The 9365-nt window shown below is 46.5% G+C and overlaps 1 non-coding gene across 1 annotated transcript; it reads right to left on the reverse strand.

Annotated features, from left to right (window-relative positions):
* Positions 1-8078: 8078 nt before the first annotated feature.
* TRNAE-CUC lies at positions 8079-8150 on the reverse strand. Its single transcript has one exon. It is a non-coding gene; the product is annotated as a tRNA-Glu (tRNA).
* Positions 8151-9365: the final 1215 nt, after the last annotated feature.

The raw sequence follows: 9365 nt of genomic DNA on the forward strand, positions 1-9365 counted from the left end.
AATGGGAAACTGCCTTCCCATGTCATATATTATCAGTTCATGTTTTACTTTGTCTTTGTCTTTTCTTGTATAGCTGGTGTTGGTTTCCTGGCTTCCTGAAAGCCAGGCAAAGATTGGCAGGGCATGTTAATTTTTAAATATGGTTTACAAAAAAATAAATACATAACAGAAAAAAGTTGTGGGGGAAACAAAGCAGGGAAAGGTGGAAGGGGCTGACTGAAGCCAAAAGGAGGCAGAAACAGAAACCTATAAAATAGGTTTTCAGCCCAAAGGCAAAGTCAATTTAGGCCTTTGAAAGGATCAGAACTCTGGAGTAACTTGACAGGACTTGTTGAAGGACCTCTTGGAAAATAGTGCTTGGACTGTATTACTTGGTTTTATGTATGGTTATTCAATCCATCTTTCTTTTAGGATAGAAACTATGTGGGGGAGGTAATATCTTTTCTTGGACCAACTTCTGTTGGTGAGAGAGACAAGCTTTCTGACAGAAGATGTCTGTATAAGCTCAAAAGCTTGTCTCTCATCAACAGAAGTTGGGCAAATAAAAGATTTTACCTCACCACCTTGTCTCTCTAATATCCTGGGACCAGTATGGCTACAACATTTTCTTCTTTTATGATGTCAGATTAAATAAAATGCATTTTGTTTAATCAAAATCAGTGCATCCTGACTCTTTTTCTTCATGCACCAGAACAACTCTCCAACCTACAGTCATAGAGTGACGGGTATATAAGGCTAAAATGTTATTTAGCTTATCTTATTATATCAGCAGCATCCACTTATAGCATATGCACTATCTAGATACCCAGCACTGTGGTAATCAGGCAATATAGTAATCAGACCAGATCCAAATAATCAGCCCAGTCCACAGTAATTGCTTTCTCTAATAAATCAATATACCATTTAATTTTTTCTTTAATAATGTAAAAAAAACTAAATCCCTTTATGGATCAATGTCATTTTATGGCAGATATTGCTCACTCTGGCCCTTGGTTCCCATAGGTCAGAGCAGAGGGAGATGAGACCATAGTCTTTTTTTCATATTTGTCTGGCAAAGAGACTGTGGTCTCTCCTCTTTGATATGGACCTCATCCCATCCTCATCCTTAGGTGCATCCATGCAGCGAACCAAGACTCACCGGTGTGGCACCTCCTGCTGGTCATCCTGGGAATTAGCTCTTGTCCAGCTCGGAGCACCCTCTGTTGGCCAGTGGCTCATCTGCCTTAGGCCCCCCATGTCTCTCCTGGACCCCGGAGCCCTTTACCCTGGGGTTCTGCCCCAGCAGTACCCCCACTCTCTGGGTCTCCCCTCCCAGGGGAACCCCCAACCCTCTCACCCACCTTGTCTCAGTGGCTACTGCCAGTCACCATCTAGCCTCCATTCACTGGGGCAAACTGCAGTCTGTCATGGCCACTCATCATCAGCAAGGAGGTTGGACCAGCTGCCTCTGCCTAACCCTGGGCTGCACCTCTGCAACCCCAGTACCTGTGTAGGCCTTTACTAAGGCCTGAAGCCTAGGGGTTTACCAGGCTGGAGCTCCCTTGCCCTATTCCTCAGCACTGCACCAGTTTCGGGTATTGTATGTACTGTATGTTCCCCAACAGCTAAGCCCTCTCTCTCAAGGTCTGGAGAGAGACTCCTCCAGCTTCTGGCCCACAGCCCTCTTATCAGGGCCAGCTGGGCCCTAATTGAGCTGGCCACCGCTGTGGCAGCTTCCCAAATCAGCCTAGCTTTTCTCAGCTGCAGCCCTCTCCAGGGCTGCTTTTAACCCCCCTTTACTGGAGTGGGGCAGCTGCAGCAGCAGCGCTTTAAGGAGGGTCTTTGTCAGCTGCGTATGCGCCCATACCAGTGGCCACTTCTTACCAGTACGCTGTACTGGCCCACTTTCATCTTTGACTATAAGATGGATAAAAAGCTGTCTAGATTGTCGGGTTCAACGGGTAGTGATCAACGGCTAGATGTCTAGTTGGCAGCCGGTATCAAGCAGAGTGCCCCAGGGGTCGGTTCTGGGGCTGGTTTTGTTCAACATCTTCATTAATGATCTGGATGATGGGATGGATTGCACCCTCAGCAAGTTCATGGATGACACTAAGCTGATGGGAGAGGTAGATAAGATGGAGGGTAGGGATAGGGTCCAGAGTGACCTAGACAAATTGGAGGATTGGGCCAAAAGAAATCTGATGAGGTTCAACAAGGACAAGTGCAGAGTCCTGCACTTAGGATGGAAGAATCCCAGGCACCGCTAGAGACTGGGGACCGACTGGCTAAGCAGCATTTCTACAGAAAAGGACAAGAAGCTAGATTACAGTGGACAAGAAGCTGGATATGAGTCAACAGTGTGCCCTTGTTGCCAAGAATGCTAACGGCATATTGGGCTGCATTAGTAGGAGCGTTGCCAGCAGATCAAAGGAAGTAATTATTCCCCTCTATTCAGCACTGGAGAGGCCACATTGCATCCAGTTTTGGGCCCCCCACTACAGAAACAATGTGGACAAATTGAAGAGAGTCCAGCAGAGGGCAACCAAAATGATTAGGGGCTGGGGCACATGACTTATGAGGAGAGGCTGAGGGAGCTGGGTTTATTTAGTCTGCAGAAGAGAAGAGTGAGGGGGGATTTGATAGCAGCCTTCAACTACGTGAAGGAGGGTTCCAAAGAGGATGGAGCTCGGCTGTTCTCAGTGGTGGCAGATGACAGAACAAGGAGCAATGGGCTCAAGTTGCAGTGGGGGAGGTCTAGGTTGGATATTAGGAAACGCTATGTCACTAGGAGGGTGGTGAAGCACTGGAATGGGTTAGGTGGTGGAATCTCCAGTCTTAGAGGTTTTTAAGGCCTGGCTTGACAAAGCCCTGGCTGGGATGATTTAGTTGGGGATTGGTCCTGCTTTAAACAGGGGGTTGGACTAGATGACCTCCTGAGGTCTCTTCCAATCTAATCTTCTATGATTCTATGCTAGCCTGGAATGCCGAGACTGAGGTTCACTTCTCTGCTTTGACACTGATTTCCTGTGAGGTCTTGGACAGTCTCTTTTAGTCCATCTGTAAAATGAGGATGCTACTAGCTCCCTATCTCAAAGAGTTGTTGTGAGGCTAAATGCCTTAAAGGTTGTGAGATTCTCAGATATTAGGGTAACCGGGCCATATAAGTACCTTGACTAGGTACATTTGTTCTAGAAACACACTAATGCACCTGATAACCTTTTGTACTTTCTTTTTTATAAACAATACCCTCTAATAAAAAATGTTCAAGAGAAATATTTGATGTTTACACACATTGTTATGTATGTTGCTGTCAAGAAAACTGATGATCATCATGAAGTGTTTGGGTTTGGTAACAGATATATGTTAGTATTTAATGTATTTTACCAGGAAATATCATAGGAATATCTGCTTTGTTACTTTGTGTGCATAGCTCGCTAAACCAAGCTATTTTACTTTATGATATTTAATGATTATTCCCCTTAACAGCAACCTGTACAGAGTGTGAATAGGAGTAGATCTGGAGATCATGCAGTTAGGATGCCACCTTGTGGTATACTAAAACAATATTTTTTATCAATAAACATATGACTTTCTCAAGAAACTGACCAAATGCTTTACTAAGGCTACTTCGAAATCAAGCAAGTACAAAGCTAATATTCATAAGTTTGAATACAACAATGACACATGCAGACATGTGTCATTGAATAGATTCAGTATTGATTCAGTATAGATTCAGAATAGGATGAATAGATTCAGTAGATCCTAACCTTTACAGAGATATGTTACATGGCATATGTAGCATAAAACATATTCCAGTTTTGTCATATGTATACATTCATAAGCATATGTCCATAAAGCCTTATGGGATGCACCGTCACAATATATACCAACAATCTAAAGGGGGGAGAAAATTAGTAGAAGGTTGTAGCTTTAAAAAAACCCAAAAAATGAGACAAACAAACCCTGAATACCAGGAAATTTAAAATAAAGGTCCCATTGAACAGCCTCTACCCCCGATCCCCAAATATTGGAAAGTATGTATAATAAGAGTTAAGGTAGCCATGCAAATCTAGGCCAGATTCTCAGCCATTGAATTAATTAGATCTTTACAGATTTATACCACCTGTTTACCGGCCTTCCTTAACTCTATTTTCATATCCCTACCATCCTATGCATCTGCCAGCTATAGTGGTTCCATGATGCCCAACTATATAGGCTTTGGATGGAGAGAAAAATTGAAATGATACATTTTAAAACGTCTACAAATACTCATAAAAGATTTTCTATACATAATCATCTTGCAGTGTTAAAGTCCAATATTTCAGAATTTGAGAAACAAGTACTGTATATCTCATTTGAATGCTGGGAATCTGCTGTTTCAATTAGTTTAAAACTTCTGTTCATCTTCTACATGATGGCAATATCCATATGCTAAACTGCAGAGCCATGTAATCAATTTATTTCATCGCTGATTGCCTCTTGAGCTCCCTGCTCTATTAGCCAGTTCTTCTGGGACCCATTCTAACATTCCAATGACATGATTCACTCATTTAAAACAAACGAACAAAAAACATGCCAGAGCAATGTTTCCTTCTCTTACCACCAAATGTGGAATTTCCTCCCAGAATGACATTGGCCCAAGGTTTAAATGGGCAATGACATTGGCTCAAAGTCTAGATTCATGCCTGGACCTGTAATAAGTTTAAGGTCTGATACTCTGTAACTCATTAATGCTCGAAAGAGAAGCTTTATACCATTAGAAAGGAAGGAATCTCACTTTTTAGAGGCATAAATTTCTAGCCCTAGTAAAATACAAAATATCTGGCCTTAAAATTGCACCATTTGTGCACGCAAAAGCTATTTTGGGGGGTTTTTTTAGAAGTGTCTAAGGTCTCTTTGTTATAATTAGTCTCTTTCTGATGCCTGTAAAGCTGGACTCTTGGTATTAAAAGACTCTGACTTTACCACTGGGTATGTGAAAGTTATACCAATAACAAATAATGCTCAAATATTTAAAATATTTCTACCCTAGTTATTCTTTAAAATATATAGCATATATCACCATCTCTGCTGAGAGCTGTCATTAGATGGAAATCACTTCAACCACTTCTGAAACTAACCATCATTCCCTGAAGTGAAAAGCAGGAAGTAACACTACACCATTACATTAGTCATTTTGCACTGAGATCCAAGGGAGAGAGTGGAATATAGACTCATAGACTTTAAGGTCAGAAGGGACCATTATGATCATCTAGTCTGACCTCCTGCACAACGCAGGCCACAGAATCTCACCCATCCACTTTTATAACAAACCCCTAGCCTATGTCTGACTTATTGAAGTCCCCAAAGTGCGGTTTGAAGACCTCAAGCTGCAGAGAATCCTCCAGCAAGTATGGGAGCCACCTTGCAATCCCTGATGTTACAAATGTGACACTCTAACAGAGGTAGCAGGAGTAAATTGTAGATTACTGTATATGGACGCAGGTGTCCAAAAGAAAAAGGGTAAAATGGGGGAATGGCTGAAAGCCCATATTCTTTTTGTTGCAACCAGCCCTTTTTTTTTTTGGCTTGCACCTGTTTTCTGGGGTAGAAAAGTGAAGGAGATCCCAGCCTTCTGTTTGCTCAGTCTTGGTGATTCCTTGTCATAAAAGTAGGTTAATATACTTAACTAAACATACACACAATGTAACTAGATTAGAGCCGTGTCCCCATTACATCAATTTGTACCCAACCCTTGTTGTAGCTACAACAATGCAAACTGTAGTGGAGAGGCAAAGCCACTATTTGTAGTGGTGCTTTCAATCTCCCTCAGTGTAAAGAGTGGCTTTGCCTGTCAAGGTTAAAGAATTGCACTGGCACAGCTACCTCAGTGACAGGCCAATGGCAGGGAGGAGCTGTGCTAAAACACTATCAGCTAGCAAAGCTCCAAATGTGTTAACCTGTGTTTTAACAAGTGTTGAGCAGCTTTTCAATCTTATTAACCTAACTCAACTGACCTAACTCAATTGAAAAACAAACACTTCTTGCCAGTCAAGACAAGGCCTTAGGGGACAAATCCTGCCTCCACCTATTATATGAGCACATATTGTTCAATAGGCAGTGGAATGGGTAGAGAAGCACTGCAATCAGGAGGGCAGGGTGTGGGGAGTGCCATGTGCCTCAGCTGGTTGCTTGGGGCATAGTCAGTGAATCCAAGAGGGTATAAACCCACCAATTAGGGTTACCACCTTTGAAATGCAAAGAAACCAGCACCCCCCAACCCGACAAGGCACGCCTGCTACAACCCCAACCATAAGGCAACTCTGCAACCCCTACTTCAACAGTCACTTCTAGTATGTAGAGAGATAATATATCTAGATAAGACTGATAACAAAAACAGGCATTTATTTTATGAGCGTATTTTTTGCCAGCCAGTCTTCGTAGTGTTTCATTTAGCTAGTTGTCATTGAATGTGCAGTTTCTAATGTAAACTTTTTTCTTGGGGGTGTACTAGGATCACTCACAGCATCACCATGATCGTCCATTATTTAATACGCCTAGCACGTCTCCTCACTCTCGCATGAGTCAAACCCTCTCTCACACACAGGTGCACTGTGCTTCCGTTTTGGTGGCATAGGCACCAACTTTTCCCGGCACTGGTGGGTGGTGGTGTCTCCTCATCCCCCGGCCCTGCCCCGCCCCCATTCCAACCCCTTCCCCAAAGTCCCCGTCCCAGCTCCCCCCCATCCCTATTGGACCCCTCCCCAAATCTCCACCTCGGCCCCGTCTCTTCCCTCAAGTGCGCCACATTCGCCCTCCTCCGCCCTCCCTCTCAGCGCTTGCCGCCGCGTTCACGGCGCAAGTGCTGGGAGCCAGGGGGAAAAAGTGGGCATGCGGTGCGCTCAGGGGAGGAGGCGGAAGTGAGCTGGGGTGGGGGGTGGGGCAGGGAGCTGCCGGTGGGTGCAGAGCACCCACCAATTTTTCCGCATGGATGCTCCAGCCCCGGAGCACCCACGGAGTCGGCACCTATGGTTGGTGGGCAGCCAACTACCGTATTTTCAATAGTTTTGAGCTATTATTGCTTAAACTGCAGATGTGGGAATATCTCAGCATCTTTAGCTGGACAAAGAAACTTTTAACACTAGATATCCCAGTCTAGTGTGATAAAAATGCAAATCTTTAGAACCATGTTAAAAAAACAACAACCCAGTACAGTAGATTTTGCTGGCAACTGGCAAATCATAAAAAAAACAGGCCAGGCTCGTCAAATACCACTCAGGTAGTAACCCTACCACCAAGTGACACATTCCCCTGTGTGTGTGTAGAGCAGGGGTAGGCAACCTATGGCATGGGTGCCGAAGGCGGCACGTGAGCTGATTTTCAGTGGCACTCACACTGCCCGGGTCCTGGCCACCAGTCCGGGGGGCTCTGCATTTTAATTTAATTTTAAATGAAGCTTCTTAAACATGTACTTATTTACTTTACATACAACAATAGTTTAGTTATATATTATAGACTTATAGAAAGAGACCTTTAAAAACATTAAAATGTATTACTGGCACGCGAAACCTTAAATCAGAGTGAATAAATGAAGACTCGGCACAGCACTTCTGAAAGGTTGCCGACCCCTGGTGTAGAGGCTAGGGGAGGATGCAGAAGGGATCAAGGAGCACCCAGGACATTTCTGTTCCTCGCCCCGCTGCTGCGGACCCCACCAATCCAAGTCCACGTGCCAGGGCTGGATGCTGGGCGCAGGAAGCGATCCCGAGCACTGAGCCTGTGAAATGACAGAAACAGGGAAACCTGTGACACGTCTCAGGGCGATGGCGCCTCTGGGGCGCAGCGGGCGGGCCCAGGCCTGGCGAGGAGAGTACCAGGCCCCTGCGCGTGCCCACAGGCCATATTGCACACGCTGGTGTAACAGGCGGAGCCATGCTGGTGCACTCCCGAGGGTTTGTAGTTTGGGGGTGAAAGCCACCTTCCAGGCCTGGTGCCCCACCACGCCTGCATCTGCCAGGGCCGTGTATGGCAAAGGTGGGCGGCCGCGGGGTTGCGCAAGACGCAGGTGTTCGCTGCTTCAAGCTCCAAACCAGCCGCAAGGAGGGGGAAAAAAAGCTTGCTTCCCTGACCGGGAATCGAACCCGGGCCGCGGCGGTGAGAGCGCCGAATCCTAACCACTAGACCACCAGGGAACTGATAGATACGTTCCCTGAGCATCATTGTAAGCGCTATACGTAAGGCGTTCTACCCGCCTTCTCACGTAGCCCCGCTTCTGCCACTCTACGCCGTGCCGGGCTCGCATTCCTAACTCCGCCTATTCACGTAAAACCCGCCCGTCTCGACACGTAGACACGCCCATACGTAACTTGTATCCCTCCCACTTCCTAGCCCTACCCCTTTGCCTCCCCCCTCTCGGCCGGTACCACCCTGCGGGGATGGAAGGGGGTGTGTGACGGACCGAGCCAGGGAGAATCCATTCCCTCCCCAGGCTGCGAGGAGTCGCCGGGCCTGCGGCGCGCGCGTGGCAAGCGTTCGGGGCTGGGGCGGCGCTGTGTCCTGCGCACGTGCGGCGGGGGCAGTAGCGAGGCGCGTGGGTGGGTGACCTGCATCTCTCCTGGGGCACAGCCCAGGTCACTCCGCTGCCCTTCCAGGGGGAGCCCTTGGCTTGGGATGAGACCTGAATCGGGCGCGTGCCAATGTGAGAGAGCTGCTCTCCCTCGTGTGGTCGGTCGCGGGTAAATGCCTGAGACGACTAGAAGCGAAAAGGATCTGAGGGGTTGGGAAATAATCTTCCCCTCCTTTTATTTTTCCTCCCTCGTGTTTATTCTCCGCCTGTGATGTGTAATTGTCAGTTCTTAGTTTATTGCTTCCTCTGCATAGTCCGGAAGCTTTGCAGGTCTTGAGAGAGAAGGGGAAAACCATGTTGACAAATAAGAAAAAATGGTTATAAATCCACAAATAAATCAAAATCAAGGGGTTCTTGGAAAGCTGCAGGTGGAGTACATTAAAAAAAACCTGGATTTCTGATTCTTTTTTTTTTTAAACTGCAGTGTTACTTATCACAAGTGTAATGGTAAACACCTGGCTATATTTCTGTTTGGCCAGGTATATTCAGGGGTGAGCTGCAGCGGGTTCGCGGGAACCCGTTGTTAAATTTTAGCAGCCATTTTAGAACCGGTTGTTAAGGGCTGCTAAATTTAACAAAAGTTCCCGCCCACTCCTCTCCTGCTCTGCCCCCTTCTCCTCCCCCTTCCCTGCTTCCCGCGAATCAGATGTTCGCGGGAAGCCTGAACAAGCAGCATGGAGGCAGCCAGCAGGTAATCTGGGGCGCGGAGGGGGAGGGGAGGTGCGGCTGGCTCAGCAGCTCCCGGTCCCAGACCGCGGCTCCCTCCAGCCCAGCGCCGGCC

Source organism: Mauremys mutica, chromosome 3, assembly GCF_020497125.1.
Source record: "Mauremys mutica isolate MM-2020 ecotype Southern chromosome 3, ASM2049712v1, whole genome shotgun sequence".
Taxonomy (NCBI): domain Eukaryota; kingdom Metazoa; phylum Chordata; order Testudines; family Geoemydidae; genus Mauremys; species Mauremys mutica.